Source organism: Canis aureus, chromosome 6 (assembly GCF_053574225.1).
Source record: "Canis aureus isolate CA01 chromosome 6, VMU_Caureus_v.1.0, whole genome shotgun sequence".
NCBI classification, from domain to species: domain Eukaryota; kingdom Metazoa; phylum Chordata; class Mammalia; order Carnivora; family Canidae; genus Canis; species Canis aureus.
Window position 1 is genome coordinate 6,922,924 of NC_135616.1, and position 17,486 is coordinate 6,940,409.

The 17,486-nt window shown below is 38.8% G+C and overlaps 1 protein-coding gene and 1 long non-coding RNA gene across 6 annotated transcripts in view; both read right to left on the reverse strand.

The window, feature by feature from the left end:
- PTPRM (protein tyrosine phosphatase receptor type M) overlaps positions 1-17,486 on the reverse strand; it is a 773,521-nt gene that overhangs the window by 539,864 nt on the left and 216,171 nt on the right. The gene's annotated exons all lie outside the window — the stretch shown is intronic.
- On the reverse strand, positions 9,014-11,683 carry LOC144315104 (uncharacterized). The gene is made up of 2 exons (XR_013380888.1): positions 11,283-11,683; positions 9,014-9,325 (listed from the first exon to the last, which is right to left on the reverse strand). It is a non-coding gene; the product is annotated as an uncharacterized LOC144315104 (long non-coding RNA).

Here is a 17,486-nt window from a genome sequence, read left to right on the forward strand (position 1 = left end):
CAGAGCCCAGCAAATTAAGAGAGAGTTCAGAGAGGTCAAGGTAGCTAGAGTTTGTGGAAAAGAGTAGTGGAGAAAAGAGAGCTACAGAGAAAGAGAGCAAGCTCTGGAGATCCATAGTGCATTCTCTGAGTATTTCAGCTGAATACTTATCAACCCAAATACATAAGGAAACAACCCAAGCCTGGAAAAAGAATTGTTCAAAAGGATTAGAGGTGACAATATCCACACTGGGCTAGGAATGGTGCATATTCCCACTAGTCATTCTGAAAAACCTTTTAATTCACAGAGTATTGTGCAGACCCAGGACGGTTCTCCCTTAGTAATGGAGAATAATTAACCCTAGAGGGCACATTGCTCAAGCCCCACCTAACAAGTCTTAAAAGCAAGATGAAAAAATAATTGTTTCCAAGTAACTTAACACCTCCTAGAACAAAGCTGAGCAATATTTACAGGAATACAAATATATCTGGTACCTAATACTGTAAGGTCTACAGTGTCTGGCATTCAATCAAAAGTTATCAAGCATCATGGGGTGCCTGGGTGGCTCAGCAACTGAGCATCTGCCTTTGGCTCAGGGCATGAGCCCATTCTGGGGATCTAGTCCCACATTGGGCTCTCTGCAAGGAGCCTGCTTCTTCCTCTGTCTGTCTCTGCCCCCGCCCCCCCCCTCATGAATAAATGAATAAAACCTTTTTAAAAAGTTATCAAGCATCCAAAGAACAGGAAAATAGGACCCATAATGAGGAGATAGATCAATCAATTGATATGAACCCCAAACTTAGGGAGATACTGGAACTAGTAGAAAAAGACATTAAAATAGTTATTATAGCTATATCCTATATGTTCAAAAAGTTAAGTAGAGACAGAGAAGACATAAAAATTGCAGAAATTCTAGAGATGAAACCCACAATGTATGAGATGAAAACTACAGGCATTTCAGAATAAAAGATGAGGGAACTTGAAAACATAGCAATAGAACACAAAGGGCATAGTAAATATATTATGTTCTCAAGGAAATAGAGAAAGAGAAGCAGTGAAAAAAATATATATATATGTTCCCAAGGACAAAGAGAAAGAGACACAGAGAGAAATATCATTTTAAGGAATAACAGCAAAAGTTTCCAAATTTGATGAAAACTTGAAAACAGCTTTGATGATAAAGACACCAATCCAAGAAGCTCATGAACCTCAAAGCACAAGAAATATGGAAAATATAAATAAATAAACTATGCTGAGGTGCATCATAAACAAACTGTATCAAACTAGTGATAAATGGAAAAATCTTAAAAGCAGCCAGAGGGAAAAAAGATACAATACTTGGAGTAGATGACCAAAGATAAAGATGAAAGCTGATTTCCCATCAGACATGATGTAAGAGAAAAGAAAGCAGAGCAGCATATTTAAAATATTGAGAGTAAAACTGTCAAACTAGAATTATATATCCAGAAAAAATATTTTTCAAAAATAATGAAGGCAAAATAAAGCCATTTTCAGAAATACAAAAGCTGCAAGAACTCATTACCCACAAATATACACCTTAATAAGTGAATGCAGTACTTTAGGCAGAAACAACAACAACAAAATACCAGATAGGAATACAGATCTACACACAGGAATGAAGAAGAGCAGAAATGGTAACTACAAGGGTAAATATATAGTATTTTCCCTATTTAAATCTCTTTAAAATAAAAGATTGCATAATATATAAGAGACTGTATAAAGTTAAAGGTAAAACAATGTATTGCGAGGTTTATAAAAGACGCAAAAGGAAAATGTATGATAATGACAGTATAAAGACTGAGGATAGAGAAATAGAAATTCATTACTGAAGATTCTTATATAACATGGTATACGATCAATTGAAGACAGCCTGTGGTAAGTTAAATATTTACACAATATGAATACTATTAGAGTTGTAGTGGATAAGCCATCAAAGAAAATAAAACAGAATTATAAAAAATAATATAAAAGAAGAAGAGAGGGAAGTCAACAAAAAAAAGAGATGGGAAAAAACAAGACAACAAAATAATAGATTTAAGAGTAGCCATATCGATAATTACAATAAATATAAATGGTATAAATATGCCAATTAAAAGACAGAGAGTAGGGATCCCTGGGTGGCGCAGCGGTTTGGCGCCTGCCTTTGGCCCGGGGCGTGATCCTGGAGACCCGGGATCGAATCCCACATCGGGCTCCCGGTGCATGGAGCCTGCTTCTCCCTCTGCCTGTGTCTCTGCCTCTCTGTCTCTCTCTGTGTGACTATCATGAATAAATAAATAAAATCTTTAAAAAATAAAAATAAAAAAAATAAAAGACAGAGAGTACCACAATATATGAAAAAAAAAAAGCAAGTCCCAATGACATGGTCCCTATAAAAATGCACTTCAAATACAAAGATACAAGTAGGTTAAAAGTAAAAAAGTAGAAAAATGTATATCTAATACTAATTTTTTTAAAAAGCTAGAATGGGGCGACCCGGGTGGCTCAGCGGTTTAGTGCCTGCCTTCAGCCCGGGGCGTGATCCTGGAGACCCAGGATCGAGTCTCATGTCAGGCTCTCTCCATGGAGCCTGCTTCACCCTCTGCCTGTGTCTCTGCCTCTCTCTCTCTCTCTGTCTCTGTGTCTCCGATAAATAAATAAAAAAATTTTTAAAAAACTAAAAAATAAAAAATAAAATAAAAAGCTGGAATGGGGGCAGCCTGAGTGGCTCAGCAGTTTAGAGCCACCTTCAGCCCAGGGAGCGATCCTGGAGACCCAGGATCTAGTCCCACATTGGGCTCCCTGCATGGAGCCTGTTTCTCCCTCTGCCTATGTCTCTGCCTCTCTGTTTCTCTCTGTGTCTCTCATGAATAAATAAAATCTTTAAAAAAGTAAAAATGAAATAAAAAGCTGGAATAGTTACAAGGTAGACTTCAAAATAGGAAATATTACCAGGGATAAAGAAGTCATTTCACAATTAGAAATGACTGACTCATCAAGAGAATGTAACAATCTTAAACATTTGTGCACATCATAATAGAGTTTCCACATATATGAGGGAAAAAATGATAGAACAACAAGGAGAAATAAACAAATCCACAATTATAATCAGGGATTTCAATATCTCTTGCTCAGTAAATAACAGAATAATAGACAAAAAATTATTACTGATAAGTAAGATTTTAAAAATATTATTAATCAACTTTACCTAACTGACGTTCATAGAACATTACAACCAAACAGCAAACTATACATTCTTTCCAAAGGCACAAAGAACACTTGCCAAGATAGTATATATTTCTGGGTTATAAATAAACTTTAATAAATGTAAAAAGGACTCATATCATGCCAAGACGTGTTTTCTGATCATGGTGGAGTTAAATTTGTTATTAATAACATAAAAATACCTGGAAAATTTCCAAATATCACTTCAAAGAGAGAGGACATATGTTGACATCTTTCTAACAGTGTAGCACAATACACAATGAAGACGCTCCCTTACATTGAGAGATTTTCACTGGTTTTCTACTAAAACTTCATTTTGCCTGTCTTTATTGATTTCCCTTCCAAACGTTAAGTCCATTCCCGTACTTTAAACTATAATGTCTTCCTAATCTACTGCTTCACTCTGACCTTTTCCCCAAATTCTAACTACACACTGGACATCACCATGAGAAAAGCTTACTATTAATAAGATAGAAACATGCCCCAAACCAAATTTATCACGTTTCCCTACAATCAATTTTTCTGTCTTCATGGAACAAAAGTATAACTTAGTTTATACTTTATCAATGGTTGAGATAAGGGTGGTAAGAAAGAGGAACAGAGAGAAGTGGACAAATCTGAGGAATATTTAGGAGAAAGAATTGTAACTTTGAACTGCCTGGATGAGGGGAAAGGAAGAAGGTGAGACCACTTCCTGGTTTCTAGCTTAAACAAGTGGATGGAGAGCAGAGCATGTATGGAGTAAAAGAAATCTTCTCATACTTGACAAATGTGTCAACTGATTTCATTTTTTATTTATTAGTTTTATGCCTCTTTAGTGAAATCGATGATGCAGGTTTCCTGAAATTTTGTGCCACTTATCCTTTTGTCCATTCAGTTCCCTGAACTTAAATTGCATTCCCTCACTATCTGCTGTTCAAGGTTCATCTCAGAATCCTCCAAATAGAATTATTTATTCACCTTGGTTCAATGTAACTCATTCCTTTTTTGAACTCCCATAAGGCCATAATTTTAATGTGGCTCTTATTTTACTGGGGGTACTCAAAGAGATAAAACCCACCTGGCACAGTGCATGCCACAGTGTGAGCAAGATTGCTCCAGAAGGCTGCTGACACCCTGGAGGAACAGAAATTCCCACAGCGGCCACCAAACACCCTTCTCAGTACCTGTCACCCACTGTCTCTTAGCTGAAAACAAATATAACCTCACAGATTGGGTAATATCAAACATCAAGATGCACACACAATCAAAGATTGTTAAACATTTGGATAAAATTAACACCGAGAGAGAGGCAGCAAATACAACAAGTCATAGAAGTAACACTCCAGCAAACAAGTATTAGAACAAATATTTTAAAAGGGGTCTGAATGGAAATAGACTACCATGTTAAAAAAAAAGTGATCTTGAAAATGTTAAAAAAAAATGATTTTTGACATGAAAAACACCACAGTTGGTCTAAACAGGAAAAAAGGATACCATTGAAGAATTACTAATTACAACTTAATTACTAATTAGTAGTACATTAGCAACCTGGAAGACAGAGCCAAAGGGTTATCCTACAAGTCATTTCCTTCTCACCAAATGAAAAAGTGGGGGGGAGAGATTTAAAATATGAAAGAAAAGTTACGACAGGCAGGAAGTTTTAACATATGTCTAGTATGAATTTGAAAGAAGAAAACAGAGAAAGTATCAGAAAAGACCAAATAAATAATAGAAGAAAAACGTGCAGAGTTGAAGGCACATGTCCTCTGTCAATAGGGCTCGTGAAATTCCAAGCTGGATGAAGGGAACAATGACTCATATCTGGATAAGAAGCTCCTGAGAACCAGGTCCTTTGTCTTAAAACACTTGAATATTTCATATGTGGCTACCAAAAACATTACATTTAAACTATAGCATGGAAGGAAAAGCCCAAAAATGAATGACTGATTCAGTCTTTGAGAAATGGTCTTTCTACTGAGTCCAAGCTTTTCCCCTTTGTCAATTTCTGTAAAGTTCTCCGGCAAAATTCCTCTTTGAGATCATAACACATTAATAATGTGTATCTACTTATCTTTAACTCCCATTCCTTCTCATTTTATGTTTCCCTTGCTCTCTCTCTCTCTCTCTCTCTCCCCCTCCCCACCAGTCCTTACTCTCTCCTACTACATTCTCATGTGAAACTATGGGGATGTAGTCTTGGTATATGTTTATCTTCATGGGAAATTGTGTAAGAGGCCCTCTTGAAAGGAAACCTCACCAAAATGAACATAATCTGCGATCATATATAAGTCACAGGGATTAATTCATCAGTACAATGTCTCACAGGAGAGGTGGCTAGAGCATTTGCTAGTTGCATTGTACATGACAGTGCAAATAAACTACAACAGGTTTTAGAAATGCTCCTCTTTCTGCTTTAGTCTCACCTGAGATTGACAAGTTTTACCATGCACCCCTGTACTCCTGCCACTCCTTATCATTTCATATCACATTTACACACCATATAGTGGCACTTCATGCTCACTCTTCAGAGAGCTAGACCATCTAGACCCAATTCTTCCTTTAAGCAAAGGTACTTTGAACAAGCATCTCTTTAAAAGAGAGAAAAATAAAAGCATCCTTTCCAAGGCTTGGTTTTCAACATTCGGTGGTTAAGTTGGCAGCTGGACATTTTAAATTCTGGACTGATTACACAATTCTCTCATCATACTTTGTAGAGTTTTATTTTCATACAGTGCCATGACAGTCCATCATATTCTTTCCCCTAAGGAAGGAGAAAGAGTCTGCCTTTTATAAATAGCTGCAGGAGATTCCTGGGGCACATCATGCCCCTCCTGCACCAAACCCATAGAGCTTAAGATCTAAGAGGCTCACTTCCCACTGAGAAAGAGCATTCCCTTTCAGTCCCACGTATGTTAATGGGGCCATCTCTGGGTGGACTGGAAAGAGAAAAGCAGCTTATAAGAAACGCTCCTGCTTACAGAAGGGGAGAGATAAAAGAACGGGAAAACAGCACACAATGGACCCAATAGAACCTACAGCCTAATTGACATAATAAAAAAAAAGTTAAAAGTCACTTGAAAAACTAAAATGAGGGGAAAAGCAAGCCTTAAGGAAAGTGAATGATGGTCATAGAGGAACTGGGCACTGGAGGAATAGGTGATAGTCACTCAATAATATCTCATTTATTAATGTCATCACAGAGATAGATTTGCTAATGAAAATACATTCATTTGAATTTGGATTTAATTTACTTTTTCTTGATTAGGAATCAGTGGGTAAGAGACCTGATGGATGTAAATTATCATACAAAAGTTTTCAGATTCAGGGTTTCACCTTCAGCCCAAAGGCATATGCTATAAATTAATTTTACAAAAGTAATCCCCGATATTAAGCTATCTGGAGTCTATCACAAACCCAGGCTACCATAGGTGTGCAGAATCACCCTCATTACATAAACTCTTTCAAGTATTCAGGATACAGATGGTAACTGACCCACAGTACTTTCCACTGAGGTTCTGAGATGCCTGTCTGTATGACATAACATCACCGAAGGGAAGCCAGACCCGGTGCCCCTCCCTTTGGTGCCACGCTCAAACACTGCAGCTCCAACCTGGCTTGCAGCCATGGTGCAGACACCATGACTTTTTGAGTCTTCCCAGCATCCTGTGCAAAGCCAATGCGAAGCCCCTCACTGGGGATGTGTAATCAGGGCAAATCTCTCCTGCAGAAGGACAGGATGCCAGGGAAACTCTCACCATGCTCTGAAAGAGGGTGGCTTTGATGGAAGCCAGTTCAGGGCTGGCAATCACAGGCTGTGGACCCTCTATCAACTCCCACTTCTCCTATGCTTCCTGCAGAAAACTGTTCCAAAAACCTTCTCATGGTCTGCATATGTTTTTTCCCCACAGGATTGTTTCCTGAGGCACACTACGTGCTTATGCTGCAACATGACTTGTGGAAATGAGCCCTATACTGATTGAAAGAAAATCTCTGCACAAAAGGTAGACTACGGCAAGTATTCACTTGTTCAGAAAAACTTAACCATGGATAAGTGTTGATTTTATTAATTTAAAATGAAGTTAAATTAATATCTTCATTCAAAATAGCAGAAAATAAAGAGTGTGCTTTGGTAAAAAAAAAATCTATATATTTCAAATAAGAGAAAACTGCTAAGGAAAATAAATGCTCCAGTGAAAAGGTATTTCATATAAGATAGACTTGTCAAGTACAGTGCATTTTATTCAGGTACATTAGCAATTTTGCTAAAATTTAATGCCCCTCATCAAACTCAAGATAGTACCTTCCAAATGTCTATTCAAATCACAATCTCTCCCTCCATCTCACAGTCTCTCTCTCTCTCTCTCTCATATGCATAACACACACACACACATACACACACACAAAGCAGGTGTCTTTCAGGCTAATAAGGTACTTAGCTCACACTATTTTCATTGCACCTCTAATGCTTTATGAGTCAAGTGCTAATGCAAATAGTCTACTGCTTATAAAAAGGCTTTGCTCAAGAAATTCATTTGTAAGCAGGCTACCTAAAAATCGTAATACATGTTCTTATGAAAACTGTGTACTTCAAGTGATTTGCATCTCCAGACTGTACATAATGAGCCACCAGGGCACACTCTGTGTCTCATGGAACAAGTGTACTTCTGAACCTAACTACTAGATTAGGAAGTGCAGTTTGCCTTGCATTGTGGGGACTTATCTGTACCTCTGCCCTAATTTGCCAATGGGCAGATATCAAGGTCCAGAGGAATGGGAGCTAGAGCCGAGGAAAGCCTGGGAGGTGGAAGAAAGGCAGCAGATAGATGCCTTTTTTGCTCCTGTAGATTCCCAAGAACAGGATATTTCTGATTCCAGCTGGTTCTCCAGTTGCCTTTTTTTTTTTATCCCCCCACCTCCCAGGCTCCACCTGTGTCCTATTATTCCAAAGTTACCATGTCCTGCAGCAGCTCAGGACCACTGACTTTCCCTGGACAATTCTCTGCCAAGGGTACCATCACAAGTCCATCCCCGAAGCAAGCATGAAACCTGTAGACTTTTGTAGGAAATGGATTGCTAGTCTTCTCAGGACACTTCCCTCTTCTGTTCTTACCCTCATTCTTCCCTCTGGTCTGCCACCCTCCCCTCTCACTCTAAACTCTAAGAACAGGACAAAAATCACATGAAGGGCTCTGGTAAGATTTACCTGCACTGTAAAATCAACATGAGCTCAGATTACCCAGAGCACTTGGTCAATGCAGGGCTGGTTAGTGGGTGGGATTGTGTGACCAGGATGCTGAAGAAGGAGCGCAGTTGAGTCTGAGCTGTAGACTCAAGATGAGGCATAGTAACAATGGGACAGCAGTGACCAGAGCATGGACAGAGGAGCCGCAGACACAGAGTTACCCCTCTCCGTGCACCCTGCCCTGGCCTGGGAGGGGTGCCAATGAGGCCAAGAGAAGGTGTGAGCAGAGCAGGGCCAGTAGCTGCCCACAGAAGGGAAGTGGGAAGGGAAAAGGAAGGACAGAATTGCTGAGTGCTTCAGAGACGTCCACAGAACATCGGCCAGCCCAGTGGGCTGACACTAGTGCTCGTGCCTCCTTACCGTCCAGGGTCCCTACCTGTCCAATGTCGGTAATGATTACTAAGAATTAACTGCACAGGAAAACATAGAGCCACATTAGTCGTAGAGCTGGGGACTCTGTAATTGGCCACTACAATAATTATATGTATGTAATTATAATTATTAAAGTCTAGAAGTCTTGGCATGGCCTCCATCTCTTCCGATCAGTAGAGTACAACAAATTAAAATCAGGAAAATACAAACAAATATCTTCACACTCAGTTTATTCACATTTAATTTACAGAACATCAGGGATTTACATTTTGGAGGAAATTCCAGAGATAGTTACAGTGTCATACTGAAAAAGCTAATAAAATGTTACATATTCAAAAAAATTCCTCATCCCTCCTATTTAGAGCTTAAGTGCACATCCAAAAACTTCCTTTAAGAGTAGCTGAAATCTTTTATGACTGCTCACGCAATTCCAACATTTCAGCCTCAGTCCTTCCTCCAACAAGAGATTAAGCGCAGGGGGATCAAAGTCTAAAGTATGTTACCAAATCCAGGCTCACTTTCTACCTGAAACCAGTGAAGAATTAAAAATTAGCAAAATCCTTTGCTGTAAATCTCATAAGGTATAGTTTCCTGAAAAGATGCAGGCCATGCTTTCCCTAAGTGGTTAGCTTCGTTCGTTTCAATGAAGTAAGACACAGACTTTGTCTGGAACCACCACGCAGAGTCTCCCCAGGGATGGGGTCCCGCTCCCTGCTGGCACTGAATCCCTCTGCAAGGACTGGGACCAGCCTCCAACACCAGCACGCCAGGCCTCGGCTGCCCTCTCTGCCTTCGGCCCACTGCTTTTAAGGCATTTTATCACATGTGTCTATTTCTTCAGAAGACTGTGCAAAGTTATAAAGAAGGAAAATTAAATTCCACTCTGTCAGTTTTGTTTCCAGTTCACAGATCTGATGGAACGGAGAAGAAGAAAGAAACACTGCCAAATGTGAGGTTTGGGAAATGCCTTCAGTGTGTTCCCAGAAGCTCCTCCCACCCCCTACCCCCACCCCACCCCCAGACAGACTGCAGAATGTCATTGACAGGCATAAGCCAATAGGACACAGGAACACGTGTCTTTTCCTGGGATAGCCAGAAAGATTTACTACTTTAGCTTTACACTTAGAAAAGAATCTTAAGTATCTGACACACACACAAAAAATCAACCAATAGAAGGCTATGTCTGTGCCTCCAGAGTAATGATGTGAGGCGAAACCTATGCCCATGCAATAAATGGTAACACCGCAGAGACTCTCACACTGAGTTAGATACAAAAATAAAGTTAAAAATCGCATATATTCATATATGTCTATTTCCTCAAACACATAAAACCACCCCAAATCAACTATCAGTCCTAGCAGATGACACTGTGCTTATTTTTCATTTCTCAACATAGCATTGCACTTGTTTGTATAGGAAGCTTCTGGGTACTAAAAATGAAAAAAAGTAAGATTATAATGAAAAAGAAGAAATGCAAACAACCACATCGCAGGCACAGATATTTTTTTTTCAAATGCCATTTTGGTGTTCAAGTAATAATTTAATTAGACATCCCAAATACCTTCATGGTGCAATAAATGAAATACGGAAGGAGATACATAGATGAATATGTAGGTAGGTAGCACACAAGCTCTTTAAAAATCTAGAGTTATTGGGTGTTGTTGTTATTGTGTTTTAATTTAAGGTGCCAACAAAAGTGTTACAGGACTGCCTAATATATATTTTAATAAACTTTAGTCAAGTTAATGTGTAAAAAGTTTAGTTTTTCTGTTTCCCATTTCTGCTGCCAATATTCCATACTCAGGATAAACAGAAGTAATCTTTCCTAAAGGAGAAATTTCAGCAGAGTTTTTTTTTTAAATCTACTCTATGTCAGCACCACAAGAAAAATAATGACATCACCAACAATTTCAGCTCTTAAAATTGGAATCTGTGAAAAAACATGAATCCTTGGAAGCAGACCCAGGTTTATCAAAGGAGAAAAAGCTGGGAATACAGAAAGAAAATTGCTTATCTTGGATTGGCATGCCTCCCAAAGCAAGACTCTCAGAAAGGAGCACTGCCAAGGTACTCGAGATGTGTTAGATATCACTTGTTGCTACCTCAAGCAGGGTCAGGGGAGGAGTGGAGAGGACAGTAAACACCTGGTAGAGAATACTGATGTTAGGGAAAGGTGGGGGGGGAGGGGAAGGAAGTATTCCATCCTCTAAAAAGCAACCTTGTTTCCCACAGATTCTCTCCTCTCAATCACTGGAACAAGGTTAGGCACCATATCATCTTACCAATATGGTAGCCCTGTCCTTCATGAACAAGGATGACCACTTCCACCTCTGTATACACAGGTAACAAAAATAGGGTGATCTACATTTTTTTAAGCATAAAAAGCAATTAAGCATGGAGTTCTGAACCTGTGCCTATCAAATGTCCCATGTCTAGTGAAAAGGGGGCAAATAAGTGAAGAACGAGCAACCCTGAGCAGCACCTTCTATCCACTGGGCAGCCATGGTCTCCAGTCACAGCCCAGCTCTGCACAAATCAACAGTGATTTCATTGTGCCTTGCAGATTATATTCCTTTAGTATTTATTACCTCTAACTGATCTGATTTGTCGTACCTGCTGACTATACCTATGACAGTGGAATTTTCAGATGTGTTTATAATATTCATCTGTGAGCTCATAATAATTCAGAATCTGTTCTCCCCATGGAGGCTGCATGAGGTTCGTGGGTTGCAGACATAATCTTGATGAAGTCCTATAGGTTTATTGATTTACAGACCAAATTTCATGTTAGTTCCTGAACTTGGGGCTTCCATATGGTGACAATTTTGTTCACCAAACAGGAAAGGACAAGCTGGAGGCCCAATTTCCAACATGGATTGAACTAAGGTTTTTCCTCTGGGTCTTCCCCACCCAAGTCTAAATCCATTTCCAGTATGCCATTAGGTATGAGACCTGCTGTCTCCACTGAAAACTCTAGACCCTAAAACATACATCCATTCAAGTTGGTCCCCATTGCGGTTCAATGCTGTGTTCCCCTTTCATTCCTGGCACCTAAGATACTCGTTTTTCAAGTCTGACCTTGTCTATGTATTTTTAAAATCTTTTGAATATTAAAACTTTGATATGTTTTTCTAGACCTTGCACTGATTTAGGAGTGGAGGGGGCTACTCACATTAACTGGTTCTGCCATCTTGAAGAAAGACAAGTTTCTCACCTAACCTCAAAACTCTCTTTTATAATCTTTATATGAAATTTACTGAGCATAAACCTTTTATAAAGATCAGTTCTTAGTTCCATATATATTTTACACCGTAAAGCATAAACCATGCTTTCTTCCCCCCCCCAAAAAAAAACTTATAGTCCACACCAAAAGATAAGACAGTTGCCCACAGAATGAGTAAGTATCAAGTAAATAATGCAACCCCAAGGGTTAGGAAGGTAAGAAAAACTGCTTCTAAACCTACTGTCGAAGGAGCGTATCAATTCCTAAAACTCTTTGAACTTGAACAGTTTTTTAAAAAAATATTTCATTTATTTATTAATGAGAGACACAGAGAGAGAGAGAGAGAGAGAGAGAGAGAGGCAGAGACACAGGCAGAGGGAGAAGCAGGCTCCATGCAGGGAGCCTGACTTGGGACTTGATCCCGAGTCTCCAGGATCACGCCCTGGGCTGAAGGCCAAACCGCTGAGCCACCCAGGTGCCCCTAACTTGAATAGTTTTTAAGAAAGCTTTTTTTTTTATCCCAGTAGTACCAAGGTTGAAGTGAAAGGGATGGGGACAGAGTGCTGCAGGTTATTGCAGAGGTTCAGAAATCGTATGAGAAACTAAATAGGTCAGTAGCATTCATTCTGGAAAGAAATGAGCAGAAACTGAAGGACAAATGGCCAGCCTTGGTGGTTGTATGAACATGGGGAATGAGTTTGAAGGAAATTAGTGATAAGGAGGTCAGTTCTAGAGATGCTAAGTTTACAATAAAGTGTTATCCACAGATAAATGTTTAAAACAAAGCTGGAAACATGGAAGTAGAGAAAGACGACAGAGTTGGAGGTGTTTCTTCAAGTTATGTTCAGAGAAATGGTGGTAAAGGCTGTTGGGAATGGCAGTGCCCAAGAATCGAAGATAATAAAAATGGAGGGGGCAATAAAAATGTCTAGTGAAGTCAGGTTTAGCGCCTGACTTTGGCCCAGGGCGTGATCCTGGAGACCCGGGATCGAATCCCACATCGGGCTCCCGGTGCATGGAGCCTGCTTCTCCCTCTGCCTATGTCTCTGCCTCTCTCTCTCTCTCTCTCTCTCTCTGTGACTATCATAAATAAATAAAAAAAAATGGAGAGCAATTTCAAGTGTTTCTGTCACTTTTAACATAAATAAAACCAATCAGAGAAATAACCACGCTCTAATATATTTTCCATTTGCTCAATATAAAATTGCATCCTTAGAAAAGTAAAGATGGCCCATTTACAAATGTTAAGGTACAAACGACAGAAATGCTGGGAGCAGGATGTCATTACATGCTCGATATATAAAGAACACAGGAATTATCCTAAAGCACATCTGTATTTAAATGAAGATAATGTGACTGAAAAGACTTACTGGAAGTGAGATTAAATCTGCTGACAGACTGACAGAGACAGTTGCTTAAGGGAAGAAAGTGATCTAAAATAAAAGCATGATTTTATTCCATTTCTTATGAAGTTTAATTAAATATTTCCATTTTCAAAGTCAGGCAAATGATGTCAATTACCAAAAGCCTTGGCGTTGATTTTAAATGATAATTTTGCAGAACACAGACATGTACATCTTAAGATTTCAAATCCAGGTCCATATGTAGAGAGCAATCAGGCACCAGCAATAACATAATAGATTTCAGATCCACACTGATGATAATAAGTGACAAAGACATTTAAACAAGGCACCCATCTGAGCAATTTTAATCGAAATTTGGTTACAAAGCTCAGTACAACTCTCAAAACATACTGTTACTTTCAGAAGTGAACTTTCTAAATATCAGAGTAGACAACAAATCTTAGCCAGGTCTGCCCAGTTCATATTTCATGTCTTCCTTGCCACAGTGATTACTTTAGGAATGAGCACCATACTCAAAGTGGTCCAATGAGACTCAATTCTAGGACTTCCACTTGAATGACTGGCCAACCCTTAGTGCAACAGGGACTGATGCAGTAGCATCAGAGCCTGGAGCTATCGTTAGACTTCTTGTCTCTGCAAGGGAAAATCCTGCTGTGATGGACAATGAAGCCAATACAGTGGGGAGCAAGGATGGCATTATATGAGCTCCTGGATCCACCGAGGCCTGAAAGAGTATCCTTGGACATTTCACTTTCATAATTCAGTAATCCTCCTGTGTGGTTGGGGTCCACCTATGTTGAATATTCACTAGGTGGAAGAGTCCTAACCCAAATATTGATCAATGTTTTGAAGAGTCTGTCAGCATATACCTTTCAGAATTGTTTTTGGTGTTCTGTCAACATACATTTTTTTTCTTACTATTTCCTATTTCAGATTAAACTCTGGTAATTCTATATTAATTAGTTACAATGTATAGTCAATGAAGTAGGCATGTGTTATGACTTAAGAGGCTCCAAGTGTGGACAGAGAAAGTTTTCAGTCATTCAATTCTGATTATTTCACTCTTTAATGGTTCCTCATTTTCCTTAGGGTGAAATTCAATCATGTTTTCATGACTTCCTTCTCCAGCCCTTTCTTGTGTTATTCGTTCCCTCACAAAGGTAAGCATTTTGTCATTCTGAGTTTCTTTCAGCTCTTCCAATATGCTACATTCTCTTTTCTGCTGTAATTGACAAAACACCACCTTCGCCTCACCTCCAATAATGTCCATGTCCTAATCTCCAGGACTCCTAATACCCTAATCCCCCAACTGTAGGAAGCTGTAAAACCACACAGAAAAGAGGAACTCAGGTTACCAATGGAATTAAGGTTGCTAATAAACTACCTTGACATAGGGAGATTATCCCGGATTATCAGATGGTCACAAGAGTCTTTACAAATGGCAAGAGCAGACAGGAGGTCAGAGTTAGAGATGTAAAGATGCTAGGCTGCTAACTTTGAACACGGAGGAAGGAACCACAAGCCAAAAAACAGCAAGTTGCCTTGAGAAGCTAGAAAAAGCAAGGATATGGATTCTCCTCTAGAGAGAGTCTGGAAGGAATGCAGCCCTGCTGACACCTTTATTTTATTCCAATGAGATCCATTTTGGTTACTTCTTTTCTCCAGAACTGTAAGATAATTTTTCTTATTTCAATCTTCAAAATTTATGGTAACTTGTTACAGCAACAACAGGAAACTAATTTATCTGTCTAAAACATTATTTCTTCCCCCACCCTCTCACTATAAACCCTTATCAACCTTCCAGTCTCATGTTAGACATCACTTCCTTTCTGAAGCACTGTATGAACACTTAATATCATGCACCTTTCTTCTGTGCTACCATAACACCTGATATTCTCAGCATTGGTTTTCCATAATTCTAACTGCCATTACACGCCTGGAATTACCTACATACTGGTCTATATCCCTCAATAAATGGAGGATTCCTTGAGGGTTTGTTTACCCTTGAATATGTACTACACCAGAGTGCCTGATACATAATAGTTTCTCAAAAATTATTTGAGAAAATGATGTAATCAATGAATGAATCAGTGAAGAGAGGGATTTTCTCTAGAATTCAAACAGACCAGCTCTCTTATTATAGGCAGAATTTAATTTATCAGGAGATTGAGTTCAAAAGTAATGTCATTGGTAACTAAGTACTCAGATAAGTCTACAAGTCTTTACAAATTGCAATACAGATTAAATACTGTTCATCTGTAATAATAGCAATGGGCTGTTATATACAAACATCAGAAATCTAGGCAGAAATGATAAACTATACTTCTGATGCTGAAGAGTATACAAGTACTCTCTTGCACCAAGTCTCCCCCTTCATCCCTATCATCTCAGTGATAATCGTCATTGGCCAATGTTATGCCCAATCTTCATAGGTCCAACGATTCACCCAGGTGATTTAAGCTCATCTCCACTGTCCCCATGCCTTTTGAAAGCACTGAAACATTTTACTGGGTGAATAATGCAATTCCCGAACCCGGTGGCCCCATGGACAGAGACAACACACTTAATCCCTTTTCCAAGTGACAGCAGGAGGAAGTAGCAGGATTCCAAGTAAGCAGAGTAAGAAACAGAAATGGGTGGCCAAGACAGGTTGTTCATGGCAAGGGTCCTCAGGAAACAATGCCAGCAAATGTGTCTAACAAGCTTTCTAAAGCTGGAAAAGGTAAAAGCAAGCCTCAGAGAGATGAGAGTGGCAGAAAAAAAAAAAAAAGTTTTTCTGGCCAAAGACTGCCAAACTTAAGAGAAGGAAAGAAAAAAGATTATTTCTAAAAGTGCGATCTCTACTGCACAGGCCTATAGAGTAACCATTAACTGCATCTGGCTATCTAAATTTAAAATTTAATTAATGGGGGATCCCTGGGTGGCTCAGTGGTTTAGCACTTGCCTTCAACCCAGGGTGTGATCCTGGAGTCTCGGGATTGAGTCCCGCATCAGGCTTCCTGCATGGAGCCTGCTTCTCCCACTGCTTATGTCTCTGCCTCTCGCTCTCTCTGTGTCTCTCATGAATAAATTAAAAAAAAAAAACAACCTTTAAGATAAATAAATAAATAAATAAATAAATAAATAAATAAATAAATAAATTTTAATTAATGAAAAAAAATTAGTTCTCCAGTTGCACTAGCCAGATCTCAAGTGCTCAGTAGGCACATGTGGCTAGTGACAGATATAAAACATTTCCACCATCACAGAAAGTTCTATCAGGTAATGCCATAATAGATGTAGTCTATGATTTTTGGGTTCACCGGCTTATAGAATGTAACTGTTAGCAATTTGGGAGGAGGGAAATTTAATGCTTTCAATTTTGCATTTAAATAGTTTCTCATCATACTAATAAGATGCACAATTAATTTTAAGGATTTGGGGTAATTGGGACAAACTTATAGACTGGGATCAACTTAGACACATATTTGTAGATGCATAAATCCAAACATCTCACACCACTTAAAAGATTTGGGGCAAGGTAGTATCATCTCACATTCACAGATACTTCCTTGTAATGTTCCCCAATCATGGATGAGATCAGCACTATGGGAACCTCAGTGAACACCACTGATTTAATCATTGATTAATAAAGATGCATTGCAATCTTTCCTTTGTAAGATCAAGAACAAGATAAGGAGGCTATGTATATGGAAAGTCCAAAAGAATCTACAGAAAAGCTTCTAGAATTAATTAGTGAATTTAACAAAGTAGGTGGATACAAGGTCAACAAACATTTGGAAGAGGAATACATTTCTATGTGCCAACAACTGTTAAAAAGTAAAATTTTAAGTGTTATATTTAAAACAGCATGAAAAATATATCAAGTATCAAGAACAAATGTAACCAAAGCTGTTTAAGGTCTCTCCAAGGTATATTATTAAACTCCCCTGAACAAAAACAAAGAAGACCTAAATAAGAGAAGATATTACATCATGATTAGTGATTAAAAGAAATGATTTATTTGATATACTGAATCTCTCCCAAATACATCTATGGATTTAATACAACTCCAATAAAAATCTCAACAGGTATTTTTATAGAACTTGACAAACCGGTT